We start from the raw sequence: 23,377 nt of genomic DNA on the forward strand, positions 1-23,377 counted from the left end.
AGTCATGTTTGATTTTCTGCGACACCCAACCGTCTTAGATGTTGCTAGGACATATAGGACTATGGCTTGCCCCTCCCTCTCCAACTCAAATAGTTTTATGTATATGCTTCTAAGACACTGATAACTTCTAGTGTCTACAAGTAGGATCCTTAGCAAGAGGTTAGAATAGATTAAGTCATTTGGGGTGTGGCCGTCATGACTGAACTTTAGTGACTTTATAAGGAAATAGTGATGGAGGCAGTCATGTGTGTTCCCTGTCCCTCTTGCTGTGCAAACTCGGCGTCAGCTCAGGACTGTGCCAGCAAGAACACCATTTCCAGAAATCAAATAAACCTCTTCACTTTATAAAGTTAGGCTACCTTGGATATTTTATTACAGTTATGAAACGCTATGAGCATATTTCTGTGGCCTGTGTTTGAATGTATCTTTAATGAGCAGATGCTGATTTCTGTGTCAGTGCCTTTGTAGGGAAGTAAAAAGCATTTCACTAACTGGACAGCATCATCGTGTGTTAGAATGTAGGAACTGTGATGTTGAAATGCACTAGAGTGATGCCATGAGGCTCTGGAGGAGGCAAGGCTGCTGATCGGTGAGACTGGGAACACCTAATAGAAGCCAGACTGGAGTGGGCCAGCATACTGACTTTTACACAGCAGAGTGAACCCAGATCTTTGATTAGAGCCAGCTTACTGAATAGGAGCCAGACTGCCCTCAGGGAAGAACTTATCTGCTCTTTTCTGTGCCTTGTAGTTTGCTTATAGCAGTTTGTGAATTCCAGGGTGGTGGCAAACCAAGTCAGAGGTCCATGCATGGAGTAGAAGGCAGATGGCAACAGCAAGTCAGCTCTTGCTCACAAAAAGCTGTAGTTGTGTTTATTGCAGTGCCCCTGGGTCAATTTTAGTCGGGATACACAGGTGGAAACTGAGTGGGCAGCAAGCAGTTAACTGTGGTTTCCCTGGACGACCATGACTCAGAGCTACAGGTCCATCTTAAGGACCTCAGCATCACCTCTAGCACAACCAACAAGTCCCCAGAAGGAATCAAGATAAGCAATGTTCAAGGCGTGGAAGCATGAGCAAGTCAGCATTTTAGCAGTGACTTCAGCCTGAGTAGCACATGGGAATGGTAGGAAATGAGGCTAAAAGGGCACAGGGAACCCCATCAGGTACTTTTACTCACTAAGGGATTCAGGTGTCTTCTGCCAGTGATGGATAACAGGATGGCAGGAATGTAGATTGCAGAACTTAATAACAAGGACAAAGGCTTCCTCAGAATGGCTACATCCATACTGATAAGAGGACAAGGTTGTGTGTCTCAGTATTTATGGGCAAAACATTGGAAACAACTGGATGACAATATACCCAATGGAGTCATGCTGCCATGAGAAAGAACAAAGCCAAGGCTGTCTGTGTGTAAAAGGGAGAGTCCCCAAGGCGTGAGTGAAAAGAGCCAGGCACAGAGTGTGTAGATCCTGTTCTAATGTTTTTAGAGAGAAAAAAAGAGAAGTTGGCATATGCATACACCTCACACTGTGATTAGTTTTTGGGGAAATAGAATGAGAAGGAGGCTTATGGTTCACTGATTTAAGGCTTGATTCTTTTTATGTTTAAGAAAGATAATGTTTGAAACTTGCTGATAGATACTTCCCTGCAACCAAATACTTTGTCTGTAGCTATTGGGCATCTAGAGTAGCTTGATCCATAACCTTGTTGGTTGTGTCACTTTGCTGGCTCAGGTGGGTAATGACTTATGAAGATGGGACATTCGAGGAGCAAACTGGGACTGAGGCATGTTCTGGGGAGCCTCTGTTCTATCCCCAACCCTGCCCATCAAACTTGGCTGAGAATTCTCTGCTGTGAGATAGAATCCCACCTGCTCTCTGAGCCGCACAAGCCAGCTATGGTGAGAGAAATAGGTAAAACTATGTTTTGGATGCCTATTGGAAGAATAACAAAGTCTTCTTTTGGAAATAGTTGTTATGACAAATGTAGTGAACTTTGAGATTTCCTATTGACATGGAGAAAAGGATCCTTCCCCTTTCCCCCATCTCTATCTCCCAGCCTACCCCTTCAAGCCAAAGTTTGTTCTTTGGAGCATTTTAAACTTTTGACTTCAGGAGAAAATGCATCCATATGAAACCTGGCTGGCTCCAACTCCCAGTGGGTTTTTCAGGAGGCTGCCTTTTGTCCAAGATACTTCAGTTTTCTGTTGTTGTTTTAAGGCTTTGAAAACAAAAATCCCAGAACTGCACGGTATAGATTTTTCAGCCTCCCTGAAGCAGCCAGCATTGTTTTTGCTCTCTCCTTTTGAATCCAGGAAAACAAGCCTTCTTTTTTTTCATTATATAGTTTTATTTACACATCATTAAGCTGATTTACCATATTATGCCATCGCTGTAGGCTTAGCATTCATGGCTTTCTCCCATCGAGAGAATGAAACAATTAATTCAGGGCTTACTATAATAAAAGGATCTCTGCCCATTTGGAAAAGTATACACCATCGGGGTTTGTTCTGAAATCCCTGATTTTCTTAAAGTCCACTTTGTGGAGGTGGGAGATGGGATGGGCGTGGAGGGATTGGAATTAAGTAAATTATAAATACAACAAATGAGATGCAGGCTATAGAGGAATATTGTGTGTTCATTAGGGATTCACTAGCTAATAAGGAAGCAATTCTGATGCACACAATGTACCAGGGTTTCCCTCCCCCTGGTTTTACTTTGGAAAGTACATTTTGCCTGGTGGGGTTAGCTCTGTGTTTTGGTACTCCCTGAGTCCAGTTTGCTTTCTCAAAACAGACATATAGTTTTTATTTTGTTTGTTAAATGCTGGACTTTAAACATTCTGTGATTCTCTCTAGCACAAAAAAAGAAAGAGAGATCGAAAATGAATGTCCACATTCACTTGGCACCCAGAAACAGGATCACAATAACAAGCCAGCAATATGTGGTGTGGTTTGGAGCTTGGTAAACAAAGAGACCATTATTGCCTCTCAAGAACAAGTACCTGAATGCTGAGACAGCGTCATGTCCTAATCGGAAAAGTAAATGACCAGCTGCAAGGTTAAAAGCTGGTCATTCAAGGAGTGTCCTTCATATCTTTGAAAGCATCTGGAAAGCAGCCAGCGTGGACGTTCATGACATACTCATTTTCAGGGCTTGGCAGCATGTCTCCACTTGACCCCTCCCTAATCACTCATTCTGTGGGCCCTGAGCAGGGCTATGCTCATAAAAAGGCAGAACAAAAACTGAAACCAGACAGATTGCTTGGGATGCGTGCTGCCCCATGGGCACAGAGAAGCATTGATGAGACTCCCACTTTCACATTGTCTCCTGTGCCTTTGACCATTCTTTTAGACCAATCTCTTCCAATTATGCTTGGGCTATTTTCCAATTGTTAATTTTTTTCAGCTTTTTTCTTTGAGAAAGAACTGAGAATTTATATGCAGCGTAAGTACTTCTGTGAGTGAACCCTAAGTTTACTTTAAGAGACTATTAGACATGGTAGGATGTGGTAATTTTTTCAAGGACTGCAAATGACAGAATTCTATGGTGAAGTCATATGTTGTGTCCAACATGTTCTTTGAAAGAAAAAGTTTGGGGAGCTGGTGCTGTGGCATAGTGCTGCTTGCTGCTGCTGCCTGAAATCCTACATCCTGTGTGGGAACCTGTTGGAGTACCAGGTGTTCCACTTTCAATCCAGCACCCTGCTAACAGGTCTGGGAAAGAAATGAAAGATGGTCCAAATCCCTAGGCCCCTGTCACCCACTTTGGAGACCTGGGTGAAGTTCCTGGCTTCATCCTAGCCCAGGCCTGCCCTTTGTGACCATTTGGGGAGTGAACTAGAAGAGAAAAAATATCTCTTTTCTCCTTCCTTCCCTCCCTCCTTCTCTCTCTCCATATCTTTTCTCTAGCTCTGCCATTTAAAGAAATAATAATAAATATCTTTTGAAAGTGGAAGAGCTTCGTCACAAGCTCACAGCATATTGCAGGAAACCGTACAATGAAAATACTGTACAAATGAAGGCAGTATGTTGAGAGACCTACAAATGTTCTTGAGTTTTTTAACTCATCCAACAATAACACCAGCAAAGACTCCTAATATATCCTTCTATTGAGGTTTTAATGTCCACAGTGGAGCATGAGAACTTTACAAATATTATTCTCTTTAGTTTGAAACATAATGTTTTGCACTAATTTTGTGAAACAATTCTAAAAGAAATTCGACTCTAGTGGTCACTTGAGCTTTAAATTTCCATGAGCTATGAGTTATGTGACTTCTCTAAATTCATGAAGCCAGGTTGGTAATACTTCAGGAAATGTTATAGTGAATTGGTTGATGACCATGATGGCTTTATATGTGAAAAGAGTTAGGAAGAAATTCATTAACAGAAATTAGAACAAAAGCCTGTATCACAGAATGAGGTATCCAGCAGCTTCTATACACCCAATGACTTACATGTAAATTGCATCAGTAATTCAGGACATCATCACTGTCAGTCCGAATAAATTGAACACATGACCAGTCAGTGCCTGCTTGGCGTTTTTGAATTATTTTCCCCAGATAAATAATATTGAGCCCTTCTAAAACAGGCATAATGAGCTCATGGTAGCCAGAATTTCTCATCACAATGCACATCAGATGAAAATTACTAGGAACTACAGGGAAATTATTTGCTGTTAAGTAAAAATTATGGAGCACAGAAGAAATATTAATTACTTCATAACTTCCCAATTAAAAAAAAAAACTAAGTTGATGAAGCTCCAATAGGGAGAGTTGAGAGAGCGGTGATATTTAGAAACCCCTTAAACATTCATTCTTTAGGTATAATATTATATTACTATCTCTTTTCATATTCAGAAGTGTACCTATTTTGGTTCAGAAAACCCTTTAAAAAATTATAAGATGGTACATTTTTATAGAAAAGCAGCCCTGAGAAGAGCAGGAAAAGATTGAGATTCACTGTGGGGAAACCAGCTCTGTACCCTGTCATCAGAGGGGCTCTGGTGTGGCACATGAGTTTGTGCTAATCTGTTTGAATTGAAACAACTTATGTTCTGATTTGAAAATGAAAAATTTAACTTCTAATTTAACTTGTGTGGGATATTAGGGTACCCTGGGCAGTGTCGGGGTGACATTGAGCAAGGATTGATCTTGCTTCATTAAAGATGATACCCAGTCCCTTTGAGACTGATCTCCAGTCTCATTTCCCAGGATGTGGTGGCAGAGCTGAGTCCAGGAACCCACACAGTGTCGCTCTCAAGTTCTCAAGAGGAACTGGCTCTGTTTGTTTTGTGAGTCCTAGATAGGCACTGACTGTAGTTGATATTTGCCCTGTAGCTGGTAGGGTAATACAAAAATTGACCTGATTAAAAATTAGGGTTAAGGGCCCGGCGCGATGGTGCAGTGGTCAAGGTCCTTACCTTGCACGCCTGGGATCCCATATGGGTGCCGGTTCTAATCCCGGCGGCCCCACTTCCCATCCAGCTCCCTGCCTGTGGCCCGGGAAAGCAGTCGAGGACGGCCCAAGGCTTTGGGACCCTGCACCTATGTGTGGGAGACCCGGAAGAGGCTCCTGGCTTCGGATCGGCATAGCATCGGCCGTTGCACTCACTTGGGGAGTGAATCATCGGACGGAAGAACTTCCTCTCTGTCTCTCCTCTCTGTATACCCACCTTTCCAATAAAAATAAAAATAAATCTTTAAAAAAAATTAGGGTTAAGTACAAATCAGTGGGACTATCAGCTATTTCATCTTGAGAGAGGGGAGAGGGGCACAAATAAGAGAGAGAACTCCCATCTTGCCGATTTTCTTCTCAAATGCCTACCATACGTGACTCTGGGCCACGCTAAACCCAGAAACCAGAAACTCAATATGGGTTTCTCCCGTGGGGGTGGCAGGTATCACTTCCACCTCTAAGGTGTACACTAGCAGGAAGCTGGATTCAGGAGTAGAACCAAGACCCTAGGGACTCGGATACAGATGTGGGCATTCCAGATGGCTTCAGTAACTGCTGCATGAAATGCCTACCTCAAATGTATGAGATTAAAATAATTAAAACTGTACTCTTCAGGTCTCTGTGTTGAGGACCCCATTCTGGAGACAGTTGGGAGAAATGAATATCTATGCAAGTTTCACAACAGACTCTGGCAGCTTTACTGGTAGTAGAGCAACAGCAGGAAACAAAGCCACCCTTGAATTCTGAGTCACTTCTGTTTGAAGTTCTTGGCATATTAAAATTTGCCAAAACAATTTTCTATGTATATACCACATTTTGGTTACACCAGACAAATCAATGCTATTGGTACCAGAAACACCATGAAAATGTGCAAAATCTCCTTTGAAGAAAAGGTTTGAAGCATATATATATATATATGGAGCCACTTATGGGAGTGAGGCTTGAGTCAACTGGCCTGGCTTCCTTTAATCCAGATCGCTATAAAGGAGACTCAAAGAGGAGACTGGGAAACATCTTCTGTCAGTATAACTCTGCTTCTTGCTCAAGAAAGAACCAGATACTTCCACAAGTAAGTAGGGAGAGTGTATCTGGGAAGGCATCTAGGAGTATCAGCCACAAGCAGATCACTGTCATGTGCCCCTGCCTTCAAGCTTGTGCATTTAAATTCACTTTGGGTTTTTGGTCGCTGAGTTTATAGGGTGAAAACCCCCGACCATGAGATGCCCAGTGGTCCCTCCTCACTCCAACGTTACAGCAACATTCCTTGCTGCCCTGACACCTGTGTATCTGCACAAGCTCCGTGGTCCTCTCAATGATTTGCTGCTCGCCTGATCACCAAGGTGTAGGCAGAATCTTCTTCTGAAAGCCTGGGGAATTACAAATGTATATTACATGAAGCGGGAAGGTGGAAGGGAAAATGGGGATGGTGGGAGGAGGGGAGTGGGGAATCCCCATACCTACAAAACTGTATGATAGAAAATAATAATAACAATAAAAACCTTAAAAAAAGAAATGTGTGTTACAATATCTCGTCCATGTAATCTCTTAGGAACTCAACCTTGAGTTTCCTTTGAGGGCCTTGTTACAAAATGGTTCCAAGCACAGTGAGTACTGTTGAAGAACAAATGTATGTTTTGTCTTAGATGTTTTGATGCCCCCTACAATCAAAATGCCATGCTATTGGTGATGTCTGTCTCATGGATCTCTGTGGATGGAGCCCACACTGGCATTAATCATCTCTAGAATTTCCCTGCCAGTAAGGGCCATGGGTTGAAGCATGGCACAGTGTGTCCGTGATTTAGTGGAGTATCTAGTTCTCCAGGTTGCTTCACTCTTTAGGTTTTGCTGTTCTTACTTATCCTCACCAGATCACCTTTTCCATTTCAGATTAGAGAACATCAGGAGACCAAAGAGCCAGGTGAGAAGAGAGGAAGAGAGCTGGATGTTGGAGTCTTCATGGAGGAAAGAGGAAGGCTGACTACCCAGTCACAAATGGCACACACACTTTGCAGGTAGGCATGATCACTCATTGTCCACTGCCAGAAGCAGATCTAAGTCTTAACTCCAGCAGAGCTGGGGATCCTCCTACTAGATCCTTCCTCCACCACCCTCTTGCTCTTCAGTGTGATTTCTTCAGTGACAGGGAAAGTAATAAAGTTTCAGTTGAACTTCTGGGTGTTTTATAAAAAAAAAACTTTTGAGTTTGCCCTTGGTATTCCTGATAATATTTTATCAGCAGGATGGCCAAAATAAAAAACAAAAAAGGACACTCTTGGGATTGGGATTTAGGCTTCACTTCATTATGATACTTACCCATCTTACCTATGGTATTCTTGAAGATGAGAAAAAAGTAGCATATTTGAACCTCATTGAATTGGTGTGTTCCACTGGGTGCTGCCTAATGGTGGCAGATATCTCCCAGATGTCAATAGACTCTGTCTTTGCTTAATAAAGAAATGAAAGTTCTACTAATCAAGTTTTTCAGATATCATGAAAATAATAGTGGTAGCTCATATGACTGAGAATATTAGATCAAGAAATTGATATCCAAAAATGTCTTGGAGATCTGATGATCTGAAGCTTACCGGGAAATTCTCAGTGGAATCCAGAATGCTAAGTGCAGCCCTGAACTTACCATGTGTTATCAGGGTTGTAACTGCCATTGTTCCAGTCCTTCATTTCTTCAACAAATACTCTTCATGCTCTTTTTCGTTCAGTGCAAGAGGACTAATAGGACAAAATAGACATTGTTGCTTTTTTATGGAAAAAAAGAAAGAAAAGAAGACATGCATAATGGTGGAATAAAAACGGTGTCCATGGATGAGTTGCTTTCGCTACCAGGGAAGTTCACCTTCAGAAGGTGTCATCCATGCTGAAACCCAAGGTTGAGTAGGACCGATCTTCCTGGCATTGGGAAGGGAAGACATGGTCCAGTAAAAGGGAATGGCATTGGATTGGCCAGGAGGTAACATGAAATGAAACACCGAAGGGATGTGAGGGGTTCATCAACACTATGGCATGAAGGGCATAGGGACAATGATGAAATATGAAATTGGAGAAGGAAAACTGGATAAGCACTGGAGGGTTTTGGAATCCACTTGAAGAGCTCAGTTGTTACTTCTGTGGGATGAGAAACTATGAAAATGTTTTAGGTGAAGAAATGACTGATTTGGATTTTCATTTTGGAAGGTCCATGCTAGCTGTACTCTTGAGGAGGTAAGAGGCAGACAGGAACAATACTAGGTGCCTAGTGACCTCCTAGTGACCTCCTGCCATTGAGATGAGGGGTGCAATCTAAGGTGATGGCTTAGATACAAGTAGAGAGGGACAGAAAAGACTCAGAAAAAGAACCAAGGACTTGGCAGTCAATGGTTTGGATATGGGCAGGAGGATGCCATGGTGACTTCTGAGCCTATGTCTTGAGATGAATGACAGTGAAACCATTTTCTGATTTGGTGCAAAAGCAGGAGAGAGGAAACACACTTGAGAGAAAGGGTGTTGTATTTAATTAGGACCCACTGAGTCTGAGGTAGTAAGGAGTTGTTCAAGTGGTTGATTTCCATAACGCAGTTGAATATAAACATTAAGGACTTAGGAGAGAGGTTTGGGTTGATGATACAGATTTGGGAAAAGTCTTTGTGAGTGAACAAGGCGAGTGAATTCAATCTGCAGCCATATTCATCAAAGCCAGGAATTGACAGCTCTGGCACTGAAGCTATCAGTCAGTTCTGACTCTGCTCCATGGAACTCCAAGTGTACTGATTTAACATCTTTACGTTTTAGATTCTTCAAACATCAATTTGGCAAATAAAAGTAGTCACAGCATGATGTTCTTGTAAGAATGACATAAGATGGAGAAGCTAAAAATGAGTAGGAGAGTGCTTGACACACTGTAAGGGCTCAAGAAAGAATAAGCATCATCATGGTGGTTGTCATAGTTGTGTTTAAGTTGATGTTTGGATGAACTGTTTTTAAGAGGGACAGCAGGCTGTGCATTAGAGGATGGACTGAGATGATCCCAAGAGGAATATTTAAGGAACCTGGGACTGGCCAGCTTTATATACCCATTTGGAGGTGCCCTTTTTAGACTCATGGGAGACTTCCAGGAGAAATGGAGATGAACAGAAGGCAGAAAAGGAGATATAATTACCATGTGGTTCCCCAGAATGAGAAATAAGATGAACTGGCAGGGGTTCCAATGTGTCTGGCCTCCCTAGGATGTAATGGGAACCTTCTAATGTCTGAAATCCTGTAAAAGAGAAGAGTGCATTTTCTCTCTGAGAAGTGGGGGCTTCCTCATGTCTGAATTATAGACCCTGTGATTGCGGTCATAAGAGTAATATTTATTTGCTGGAGTTGGGGTCAGCAGAAGCCTTACTGACAGTAGAACTGGTGCTGCTTGGAACTGGATGTTTAGAGTCTCTGTCCTCAGAAAATCCATTATCATCTGTGAACATTACCTTACGATGTTTGTTCTCTAGCCATTGAAGAGATTTTTTTTTTATCGTTGAGCAAGACAAGGGCTGAGACACTCAGCAAGGAAACACTTCCTCTTCTCTACTAGGGCTCTACTTTACAGCACCCAAACCCCGTGACTCAAGTGCACATAGCACAGCATCCTGGACAAAGGGCACAGACTGTGTGTGTCAGGATAAGGGCATGCTGGGAGGCTTTAGCTCCCAGTGACTCCTAGACCTGAATACATCATTATCTGCCTCCAGCTGGCATGGCTCCTCCTCCGCTCAGCCTTCTCTTCCCACAGCCTCAGGAAAGGTACAGTACTAAGTCATAAATTAGAGGAGGACAAGATCTTACATCCTGCACTGTGGGTTTATCTTCTGGTAGGAAAACAGAGCAAAAACCTTCATGATTTATGGGCCCATCCATTCTGAGCTGGAAGGCTCAGCTGCTTCCGTAGGCTCTGGCCGACATTCATGATGTAAGGTAGTTTTCGTCTGGCAGGTAGCGCTGCTGTGCTTGTCACTCAGCCTGACCCCAATGATGAGCTGGTGGGCAGCACTTAGCTTCCAAGCCACCCTTGCATTAGGCCCATCATACATTAAAGCAGGTGGGGATCACGAGACACAATGGATTTCCACTGCATGGATTTCGCAGGACATCTATTCAGCAGTGACAGGGAGGCTGCGAAATAAACCAACACTTGCCTCATATGTGGAATTTTGGGAAGGAAGGGACAGTTCTTAGGAAATGTGTCAGGGACATTGAAATGACACAGGGGAGGGAAAGTGCATGTGAAGGGACTAACTTCTGCATTCAGCAAGGAAAATGTTTGCTTCCTCTTCCAGTTCTTCAGGTTGGCAAATGAGCCTTGTTTCCAGAAGCTATTTGTAATATTAATCATCTTAACAGTGTCAAACAGGCTGCATTTCTACACTTGATAAATTTTTGATGTTGAGCTTCAGAAAAATGCAGTGGCGTGATTTTGTTTTCTCAAGGATTTCTCTCCAGAAGCCAGTGTTAATTTGCACATGCCAACACAGGACTAACAGTTTTATCTGCAAAGATAAATGCACATTGCATTAGCCAAGGCACGAGGATGGTGCAGCTTTTTGTCATAAGAAATCTGACTTTGTGATGCCAATGGACAGGTGGTTGGTAAGCTAATCTTTCAGCCAGTCATCGTGGTGCCTACTACCACCTATCCAATAGCCCATTCCACCTTGTGCCCTGTCAAAAAACACAGATTTAGTAGAGGTGATGAGATCTGATTGCTGTGTGTCACTTATGGCTAAATGCTCTTTGTGATTGGGTAAGGAGATGATCTAATTCTGACCAGTACAGTCTAAGTGAAGGGGGCCAAAGTGAAATGGGTTGGAGCAGGGAGGGATGGTGGCTTCTGGGAAATCAATGGGAGGAAGTGATCCTGTGGAGGTTAGCTGCCCTTTGCTGTCAGTCTCCTTCCTTGATGCTGGCTGCATCTGCAAGGTCACAGGTACCTGTGGCCAGCAGCTTTGGTGGGATCTGCAGCAGAGATCACAACCAGCTATGTGCATAGAAGAGCAGGTACAGAGTACTTGGGGATGGAATATAATTTTTTAAAAAAGATTTATATATTTGAAAGGCAGCATTACAAAGGGAGAGAATGAAAAAGAAAGATCTTCCATTCACTGGTTCATTCCGTAAATGGCCTCAATGGTCAGGGCTGGGCCAGGCTAAAGCCAGGAGCTTGCACTATATCCAGCTGGATCAGAAATGCAGCAACCAGGACTCAAACTGTTCCCTATAAGGAATGTGGGCATTGTAGGCAATGTTTCACAGTGCCATCCTGGATATCACTTTACTAATCATACTATTTGTTGAATAACAAACATTTTACAGTAGCTTTTCCTTGTTTATAGTTTTGCTTTGCACAATTTCAATTACTCCTAATCAACTGTGGTGCAAAAACATCACATGGAAAATTCCAGAAATAAACAATTTGTAATGTGGCAGTTGTGCTGTCTTATGAGAGATGTGAATCATGCTGTTTGTACTATCTGTATGTGCATCACATAGTAGCCATCTTGGTTATCAAATGGGTTGTCACAGTGTCACAGTGCTTGTGACCAAGTAACCTTTATTTCATGTACTGATATTCCCACAACCCAAAAAGAGAAGACACACAATGAAAAGTGAAAAGATGAAAACTCTCCACTTCAGAAACAAATTCATATGTTGAAATCTATAGTCAATTGTTGATTTGTGCCTAAGTTATAAGTAAACTTTAACAAAAGATATGCATGCATAGGATACACATGAATAAGAATATTTATGTGTACATATAGCAAATACAGAGTTGGATGTGGGTACGGATATAAGTATAAGCAGCATAGACAGGCCTAGTACTGCTCTCAGTTTCAGGCTTCTAGTGGGAGTCTGGAAGGGTAGGTGTCTACTTCCTGGTCTGATTAGGTCTCGTTCATATTCCCCAGAACTGTACGCAGACACCATCCCATTGTCTTCTAGTAAGATTCCCAGTGAGCAGTTTGATGCTATTTTTTTTAACTTTTCTGTAACATTTTTCTTCACACTTTTAGCTTTTATCTTTCTGAGTGTTCAGTTCTACAATGACAGATTTGGGAGCACATCTGCATATTTGCTATGCTTCATACACGGTCCTATGTCTTATGACTGGTGTGTGTGTGTGTGTGTGAGAGAGAGAGAGAGAGAGAGAGAGAAAGACAAGTGTAGGAAATATTCTGCTTTCATTTCAAAATTAATATGTAATTGATATGTAATGTATTTATATAATTTATACCATAATGAATGTATATATTTGTGAAGTGGTTCAATGATAACCACTGTCTAGTTTTAGAATACTGTTATGACTCCCATACCCATCAGCAGTCAGTCACACTGTGTTGCCCTTTTTCCTTCATCTGGGCCAGCGTCAGTGTGCCCTCTGTCTCTGTGGCCTTGTCTATTTTGGATATGCCACATAAACAGAATCATCCATTGTGCCTGGCTTCTTTCACCCAGCATGTAGTGAATTCCAAGTTCATTCATGCAGTAGCATGTGTCAGTATTAATTTTTATGGATGGATGATGTCCTGTTATAAGTATATATTTCATTTTGTTTACTTAGCCAAATCTTACAATTATTTTCTACTGTACATTTTTTTTTCAGTTCTCCCCCTCTGGCACTTTGGTTGGGTGGGTCAAGCTTACTTTATTGGTCACCTTTGTATTTTACTTTTCAATATTTTTTATTCCTTTATTTTTGCTCATCATTTTGGAGGATTTCCTTGATTCTGTTTTGCAATGCTTTTGTCACAGGTAAACATTTTCAGCAGCCATATTTTTAATTTCCTGTAATCCTTTCTTATTCTTTGGTTATTCTTTCATTTTTCCATATATAAGGTTTTGATGTTTTATGTGATATCAAGATCACTATTACTTAATAAACCTAATCAACAGCATTATATTATTTTAGTCTGTTATCTTGATGTCCTAGGAGGATGTTAGACACTGCTAAATGTTGACTGTGGTGTCACAGTGATGTGAATGAATGAAGCGTGTTCCTGGTTGCATGGTTCACCTTTGCATTCTGTCCCTCCTGTTCCTGAGACAGTCAGGATACCTTAATGCCTTTGTGAGACAAAGCAAGTTTATTGTTATCCCTCTGCCATTAGGAAAGCAGACAAGCTCTCTGAGACTACTGCAGACCGAGTTCAATGCAAACAACTTCTCTGTCCTTTCAGGGTCTCTATTTCTTTTCTGAAGTTCAGGTTTATTGAGGTATAATGTGTGGAAAGCAAAGTTCACTCTTTGACCTCATACTGTTGGGTGAACTTTGATACTGGCTTGCAGTTATATTACAGACATGAAAATAGAGAACATTTCATCACCCAAAAAGTTGCGTTTCTCCTCAAATTTCTCATCCAGCCTGTGGATTATTTCCAGTGTTTAGTGATCAACACTATAGGTTAGAACCATGAGACTTCCTTGTTGTTGGGTTCTCTCACCTCTCAACTGGCTACCTGTGGTCTGCCATGAACTGGGTGAGGAATGTCTTCCTAAAGGATGGAGTGTGTGGGGAAGGATGGTAGCAGTTCTGCAGCTCAAGGGCCGACTGGCACTGCTTGCATGCCAGAGACTAGGAGTGCTGTGGGCTGGATGTTCTGTTGTCTTTTCATTTTTACCATGATTACTGCTCTCCAACTTTGTTTTCAGCCATCTGCAAACCCAGGGTGTGCTTGATGCTACTATCCAAAAGGGCACCTGCCTTTACTGACTTATTCCAAATGTGTGCTGACCCTCAGCTTCCTTTTCTCTGGTTCATCCAGAATTATGGTCATGTCTGTTCTCTTACTGACACCAAATTCATCAAAAGGGGTCCCATGGCCTTTCTCCTAGCCTCCTAGACAATGGTGTTGTGATTTTGTTGCTACTTTATTTCCTTGCTATAAATGCCATATGGTTTGCCAGGAGTTGAACCAAACATGTGTGCTAGTCTAAGTGTAGTCATTAAGGATCAAAAAAAAAAAAATTCCATGGTACAACCATGTGATCAACAGATGACTGGGGTTGTCTTCTCATTTGAACCATTTATTTAGGAAAGAGCCATGATCGCTAACTGAACAAACCCTGTGACTCAAACCAAATTTAACATGTACTTTGGCCCAGAACATTCAACCAACCTCATGTTTTGTTTTAAAGTGAATTGAAGTTCTAATTATGAGGGAAGCAAGCACATCTCAGAAGCAGTTGAAGGAAGTATCCCAAAGACACTTGGACATAGGGACATTCAGGGCGGCTGTAGCTGTGGTCGGGATCTGCCTTGCTAGCAGGCTCCCACTTCCATTCACATAGTGTTTGTTACACAGCTGGAAGCTATAATTTTATTTTTACCATGGTAGATTATGGAACAGAGCAGCTTGATCTGAGTCAAAGAGAAAATCCCAAATGGAGCCCAAACATTTTATGGAAAAACTACTAAAATTGAAATAGAGAACACTCACAATGCCTCCCCATTGACTACCACTAACTTGAGAAAAAAAAAATCCTTGTAGAAAAGGAGAGCACGCTGAACTGCTTATTTCTCATTTCAAAAAGCAACCCTAGATCAGCTTTTACTTTGTGTCTCTCTTTCCACTTCCTTAAGCAGTTGGGGAGGCTACAAAAAGCCCTCTCTGCTTTGGAGCTACAAAGAAAGACACGTCTCTGTCAGGTGGCCAGCTGTCTCCTCGTGAGAGTTCACAGTCCCATTCCAGTGGGCACTCTTCCCCTGAGAGATCTCAGCGTTTGAATCCTCTGGCAGATATTGTGCCCAGACAGCTCTGCAGTGGAAGGGTGTTTGGTGGCCTTTGGCTTCTTCTGTGCCTTGGCTGTCACCTGTTTCTTTGCCCCTTCTCTGTTACCATAAGGCCACATTAAGGGCTCCGAAGTAATCGTGGTGGGGAGTGATCTGATCGTCTCCCTGCACTGCACCTCAACAGTGATTCTAGACAAGTCCATGTGTTTGGGTAAATCTCCTACACTGGCGTTCCTATCCAGAATTGCAACAGGCTGCTTCACCTTCCTGGTTCTGCTGTCTCACTTGTGAAAGACCCAGCCTACTTAAAGGAACTAACAGCTAGTGAGTGTAAAGCAGCACCCAGCTCTCTGCCCATGAGTGCCACGTTGTTCTTATTTCCCTTTATTCACTGTGATTCCACATCTGGCCCAGCCCACAAGATGTAGATGTTCCTGTTTACTGTATGACCCACCATAGCCCCTTGGGCACTGGGACCATTACCCTGTCCCTGCCTAGGGTGCCTGACAGCCCTCCAGCTGTCACCTTTCCTGGGCAGAACTACGAGGCTCCAGTGTGAGCCATGGCAGGAGCAAGAGGGTTGGGCACCCTGGCAGGAGTTCATGAAGGTGCTCAGGGAGTCTGCGAGCAAAGAAGGGTGAGCCTAAGCTGTGCAGCAGGCTGCGGGGAGGGAAGGTTGCCGGGGGCTGCTTTGAAGGACAGGACTGCCCAATGAGTGGGCAGGAAGTAAGCAAGCAAGGACGATGCTTGTTTCTTTGTAAGGTTTCTCCTGTTACTGATACTCTGGTATAGGGGTATATCCCCCACCCCCCACCACCTCCCAGTGTCTCCTCCGCTCTACCTTAGCCAGGAAGGGCAAGGAAGGCAAATTGCAATGCTGGGTGCCCAGGACAGGAGAGGGAAAGGGGGCCTTCACTGCCCTCTAGCGGAAAGACCGGAAATTACATCAATGATCCAGTTTTTGGACCACCAGACACGTGAAGAAGCGTTAATTTAGGGAATTTTATGAATAGAATAGAATAGAATAGAATAGAATAGAATAGAATAGAATAGAATAGAATAGAATAGAATAGAATAGAATAGAATAGAATAGAATAGAATAGAATAGAATATATATATTGAAGTAAAAACATGCAAGTAAGATATAGGAAAATTATCTATTTTAAAAACAGATAATTCATCAGTGAACTTTAAAATATCTTAATTTTTGTTTGAAAGAGAGAATAGGAGAGAGCGTTCATTTGTCTGGTTTTGCTTCCCAGATGCCCACGACAGCCAGGGCTGGGGCAGGCATAAGCCAGGAGCCAGCATCTCCATCTAGGTCTCCCATGGGGGTGGCAGGAACCTAAATACTTGGTCCGTCAGCACTGCCTCCAGGTTGTGCATCAGCAGGGAGCTGACTCCCCAGGTGGCCCCAGATGCATCGACTCTGGTTGGTTCCCCCTCACTTTCCCCAGCACATTTTGCTGTCCATGATCCTGAACTTCTGGCCAGCTGTTTGCTTTAGAACATGAGCTGCTTGAGGAAAGGATTTTTGCTGTCTTGTACATAATTGTTTTCCAAGACATAGTTCAGTGCTGGCCACAGCATGAGCACTCACTGCTGTTAATTGGCTGGATAATGAACAAGCTATGCCTGGGTGCTGAGTTCCATCCTTTACCAGCATACTATGATCAAGATGTGTGGGTGAACAGGGGGGTTGAAACTAGAGGTTCCCCGTGAAGACTGGCAGGGGCCACAGATAGAAGAATTGAGAAGGAGACAGAGCCTGAACACAGGCTGAGATGTGGAGGACGGGAGGCCCAGGATTGAGTCTCCATGTTCAGGCTTAAGCCATGCTCTGCAGTGGAAATCCCTTGGTTTATCCACACACATCTCTGAGGGATTTAATGACACAAGACAGCGAAGAACAAAAAGTAGCCATGGCAGCAGAAAAGAAAGCAACTTGTGGACAGCAGTTCCTTCTCAGCACTTTTCAGAGATTTCAAATAAGTGGCAATAATGCTTTGATTTGCATGTTTGCTTTAAAAATAACAATGGGCTTTCTTATCCATTTTCAAAATGGAATTGGCAGAAGCACACTTTGCAGTTTTTCTTGTGATTTAATCTTACTTGCACCTGCAATTGTTTTACCCAGTCTAGGTATCATATTGCAAAACATCTGGAAAACCCCTTCTTAACAGAAAAATCTTTGTTTTTGCTTCATTGCCTCTGAATAGCTAAATAGAATTTCTCTCTCTCATATATATATATATTATATATTTTATTATATATTATACATATATATAATATATTTATCTGGAAGGCAGGGTCATCAAAGCATCAAAGAGATGGAGAAAATAGGGATCTTGAATGTGGTCTTTCTCTCCCAAAAATGACTGTAATGGCCAGAGTTGGATCATGCTGAATCCAAAACTCCATCCAGCCTCCCACGTGAGTAGTAGGGGCCCAAGTGCTTGAGCTGTCTCCTCTTACTTTATCAGACATATCTGTAGGAAGCTGAGTTGTAAGTGGAGCAGCCAAGATTCAAATTGGCACTTCCAGCTGGGACGCTAGAGTTACAGATGAACCATGATACCGGTACCGCGAAAGGGGCTTTCAATCACTAGTAACAACTAATATTGTTAAATACTCACAGAGATCTTACTACAAACAAGCCTATAAATCTCAAGCATAATAAGTCTCAGGAGCCTCTAGGGCCTGCCTGAGTTCTGTTTGTTATGTCCGCAGGAGCAGTGCATAGTAGGTCTTCCCAGATTGTTTCCTGGATAAGTGAATAAATACATGATACTATGCTAAGTGCTTAGAAAACAAATTGTTTTTGTCTGAAGGGTTTGCAGTGGCTGGTTAGTCAATTTTTAAAAGCAAAGAAGCAAATTCAGTATCATAAGACAAAGTGTTAATACGTGTCCCAGGAGAAGTGAAAAATTGGAGATGTGGCAGAAGAAAGTATGATGTATGAGAAAGATTAAGGAGAGTGTTACGAAGGCACGGTATCTGAAGATAGGAAGGGTTGGTGTTCATTGCTGAGTGGGTGTCTCCATTTTTCCAAAGGATGAGACATTAACAACAGCAAAGATGGGCCCGAAGCCCAGTGAGTGTAGGTTGCATATCCTACAGGAAAAGAAAAGGTGGATGTCAGGTTCGGAAGGCTGATGTTGAGAACCCAAACCACTGGCCTTAGCAGTTCTTGCTTCATTTCCAGGCACTCCTCAAAGTCTCCCTTGCATCTGTTAGGGGTAAATTTGATTTAGATCTTGCTACCCCATCTTCAGGAACTCACAGATGTGTGGTTCCCTAAAACACAAGGGGATCATCCAGAATTTTTGGTCAGTGATGGTGATTCCACTGTCAAAATTGTCACATACATTTGAGTGTCTCTGCTTCTGCTTCTCTTTGTGAGCATTGTTATTCTCCATGAGAACCTGGTTTCCAGGTGTATGGCCCCCTTAGATTTGCCACAAGGTCAGACCCCACCCCGAGGAGTTGTCTTGCCTAGGAGTAGGACCCAAAATCTCAATGTTCTTGGAGGTCACCACATCTCCTCATGTGGCATAGCTTTTCCTGAGTGGATTTAAAAAGTGGAGGTTGGGGTTCTGCATATATAGTTATGTGTACAGCTACTTTTGATGATCAGTTACTACCTTTTCAGTGTTTCCTTCTTCTCTCACCTTCTGTGTCTCTGTGTGGGCCTCTCTGAATCCTATCTGTTCCCCGCTTCCACATCTTTATGCCTCATTTATCCCTCATTTCTTTTAACATTTAAAAATGTTATTTATTTGAAAAGCAGAGCGAACAGAGAAAGAAAATAACAGATCTTCCATTTGCTACTTCATGCCTGAAGTGCTGCAGGAACCCTGGGATGGACTAGGCCAAAGCCAGGAGCTCCATCTGGGTTTCCCATGTACGTGGCAGGGATCCAGGTGCTTGGGTCATCATTGCTGTCTTCCTGAAGTAGCAGGGAGCTGAAAGCAGGAGCTGCAGCTAGAACTTGAGCCCACATGTGTTTGCTTTGTCAAATGCCCATCCACAGGTCTCACTCTTGACTGTGTGGTTCTGTAATCCAATTTTATTCAAAGTGAAGATTCAACACACCTGAATGAGCTGGCTGACTCTCCCACCCCATACTTCAGTGAGCACAGGTGCCTGGGGCCAGAACCCTAAGTTCTCCTGATTTTTTCATCACACCCCTTCCTCCCTGTAACCATTCTGCATCAATGTTGGGTCTGGAGTGTGCTCTGAGTCTTCTCCCATGTATCCTGTAATCTGTTACCACCTCTGGAATTCTACACTGGACTAGTTGCCACATGGACTAGCTCGCTGCTAGATTTCTTACATAACTAGACAATCCTGCATCTGTGAATTTTTAAATTAACAGTATGCCAATTTAAAGTATATACATTTTTCAATTATTGTGTTTTCATGCGAATAACATTTTAAAATCTAGAAGCAGTTGTGGGCTGCTTGACTAGCTGCCTTAACACTGAGTATTAACAATTGATTTCAATGCCTGCCCACACATTGGTGTTTTCATTGTACCACTGGGCATTGCCGTATGAACAGCTTACACAAAAGAACAGAGGAACTTTCTGACAAAATGAGGCATTTTGGGCTAGATGAAGCTTAATGAAGTACTTGTCTTTGTTATAGTAACAAAAGCTTTATCCTGGTTCAAAGAACTAAAACTGTATGAAGTGTAGGTGGTGTAGTTGCTGAATTCAAAAGAAGTTGTAGTGTGACAATCCAGTGTGAAGAGTGGACATTTATTTTCATACAAACGACATCACCTGTTATATTGAATTAATATCACTACTTTAAATGTTACTGTTTGGCTAGTTTAGTTTAAATTAAGTTTTTACAGCTTTTTTTTTAACCAATTTTTATAGCTGCAAAATAACCATTAACACAATGCTTACACCTGTTTTTAAGTGTGTATGTGTGCATGTGTGCATATAAGCTAAAAATATGCTACAGATATCTACATTGCGCCTTCAGTCTGAAAACTTGTGATATTGTACACTTTTTGTTGCTAAGATTCCTGGTATTATTGGGAAATGTTAATACTTGTCATCTTTTGTTAAGATCAAACTCTTCTGTGCTAAATAGTCCTCCTTAGATGATGGTGTTAGTGATTTTATGTCAACATGCTGACATTTTATCCTATTTTGTTTGCAAAAGGGTTTAAACTTCAGACAGCATTTTTCATAAAGCATATGAGGGCACTTCAGAAAGTTAATGAAACTAGCGAATCAAAAGATAAGTTGATGGGACTGGTGCTGTAGCAAGATAAGCCTCCTCCTTGGGTGCCAGTCTTCTGTATGAATACTGGCTTGCATACCAGAGGCTCCAGTTCCAATCCAGCTCCCTGACAATAGACTGGGAAGACAATGGGGTGTGGGGCTAAGTCTTTAGGCCCCGCCCCCCACACCCATGTGGGAGACCTAAAAGAAACTGCTTGCTCTTGGCTTCAGATTGGTCAAGCTCCAGCTATTGCAACCATTTGAGGAGTTAGGCACTGGATAGAAAATCTCTCTAACTCCGCCTTTCCAATAAAAATAAATAAATCTTTTAAAAAGATAATTGTATTTTGATGCAAAACATTTAAAACCTAGGCATGATTCAGTCATAATATGTATTTCTGTGAACTTCCTGAAGAGCCCCTTATGTGTGTGAAGATATCACTCAGTTCAGCTAGCTGAAGCAGGGTAAGGAAACTTCACAGACGAGTTGGAGAGCAAGTGCTTTAGGTTCTGTTGACCATACAACCTCCTTTGAGACTCGCAACAAGCCACTGCTGTGATGTAGAGGCAGACCTAGACAATATGTAAACGAGCAAGCACAGCTTTGTTCAATACAATTTGGTGTATGGTGCTAGGCAGCAAGCCAGATTGGACTGTGGGTTTAGTTAGCCAACAGGTAGCCTTGAGGAACTTAAGCAACTAAATTTCCTGGCTTGAGATGCAATGTGTTTATTTTCCTAGGATTACAGGCTACTTACTGTTCCCAGCATCCCCTGTGCTCTGGCTGCATGGAGCCACGTGCTTCTCTCAAGTACGTCACCCTCTCACATGACTCCAACATGCCTTAGTAGGACACTCCCTGGTGTCCACATCCTTTCTCATCTTCTTAAACTGACTGCTCACCCTTAGAGACAGAACTTCACCCCAGCTTCCCCCCAGAGCCCTCCTGGCTCTGGGGCGGAGGCTGTGTTTGTGCTCTTTTTGGTATGTGCTGTGCTCCAGGGATGGGCTTTCTGGAACTCATCGTATTACACTGGGTCACAGACTGCCAAGTTGCCAGACCTGGATGGTCCCAGAGAGAAGGCAGGAGTCCTGTATTTCTGTTCTGTAACTCACACACTTGTAACCTTACTATGTTCAACCCTCAACCTAGGGGCAGTGACACTGGGACTCAGTTTCCCTACCAGAAAAATGTGGTGTAGATGTGGAGTTTAAGGAGTAATCCTGTTCTGTCCTGGGCTGTGGTCATGAAGTAGCCTAGATGGGATGGTTTTTAAAGCAACAGAACTGGAGGCTTAGCGTCTAAATCAGCACACCAGAGTGTCTGACACTGCAGACTGCTGCCTGTCATCATCAGGCAGGATGAGACCTCTGGGGCACCTTTTATAAAAGGGTTAATCCCATTCAGGAGGACTGTACTGTCATGATCCACTGACCTCCCAATGCATCACCCCAAGATGTCATCACATGGAAAGAAAGGCAGGACTTTGTCATATGAATCTTGCTTGCAGGAGTGGAACAGACAATCAGTCTGTTGCAGTTTCTGAGAGCAGACTGGAGGCTTCACTGGATCTCCGAGCAGGTCTTTTTCTGTTTGTGACTGACATCTCCTCGTGGGAGTGTTACTGGTAGAAAGATGCTGATGCATCAGACACAGGTCACATATTGGTGTCACTATGAAGAGGAGGGTAATGCATTCCTTAGTGGGAAATGGTATGGACACATTTCGTTATTAAGGTCATTGTTTATTTCTGAGAAATATTCACGTGAGTCCCCTCGTCATTAAGAGAAATTTTTTCTGCTCTAACTTGTCCTCATTAGATGATGGTGTTGGGGACGTTTATAGAAACTTGCGGATATTTTACTTCTAATAGAGTTAACATTGTGGGACATATTTTTAAATGAAAATCTGTGGAATTGAGTGATAATTTATTAAGATCATTGCCATCATCACCGTCATCGTTATCACCAATACACCATTGTGAGCTGCTGTGTGCCAGCCAGTGCTCTATGACAACTCAGGGCTAATGGCCAACCATGTAGATGAGTTGTGTGAGGAGCCAAATTACAGGTAGAGTACAAAAAGTTAATCACTTGCCAGAAGTCACAGAAATGGCCAGTGTCAGGACTACCATGATGTCCCCACTGTTCTGACCATGAGGCCATGTGCTTTACCTCCATGCTTAATTTCCTGTCAGGATTCTAATTCCCACATGTGCCAATTTCCCCTTGCCATCGCAGGATATTCTTCCCTTAGCACGGTCTCTCTGTGATCCACAGCCACCTCTCCTGTATAAAACCAATAAAGCTCTGTCTATATAAATGACCTGTGCAAATGGTTCTTGGCATTAAATTGGCTCATGAGGAAATAGAAATTATATTTTGCAGTCCTTGTCTGGTTTCCTCAGTAATGGATTATGTCTACAGGATATGAATTCAGTCGGTTGAAAAGTGAAAGAATCATAATCAGTAATGGTACAACTGACATCATAAAGCTCTTGATGTGGTACATTGAGAGGACGCAGCACCGTCTCAGTGACAGTACTGCCAAAAATGTTCCACCTGAATCAGATCATGAGGGAACAGGCAGACAAATGCATTCCAAAGGGCATTTTGCATAGCAGTTGGCATGGATTCCTTAATTGCATCAGTGCCACAAAAGGTGAAAAGATTGAAGAACTCTTTAAGATAATAGACTTAGATATAGGGTGCCTGGGACGGGAGTTTGATATAGTGGTTGGCACCACTCGGGGTACCTGAGTCCCAGGTGAAGTGCTTAGTTTGGGCCCTGACTCCTCTGCTTGCAACCCATCTTATGAGTGTACAACCTGGCAGCAGCAGGTGACAGCCCAAGTACTTGAGTGCCAACCGCCCATGTGGGAGACCACTGGTTCTAGCTTTATCCAGTCACGGCTGTGGAAGTAAA

This window comes from Ochotona curzoniae, unplaced genomic scaffold (genome assembly GCF_017591425.1).
Source record: "Ochotona curzoniae isolate NIBS_2020 unplaced genomic scaffold, NIBS_Ocur_1.0 contig_1, whole genome shotgun sequence".
NCBI classification, from domain to species: Eukaryota; Metazoa; Chordata; class Mammalia; order Lagomorpha; family Ochotonidae; genus Ochotona; species Ochotona curzoniae.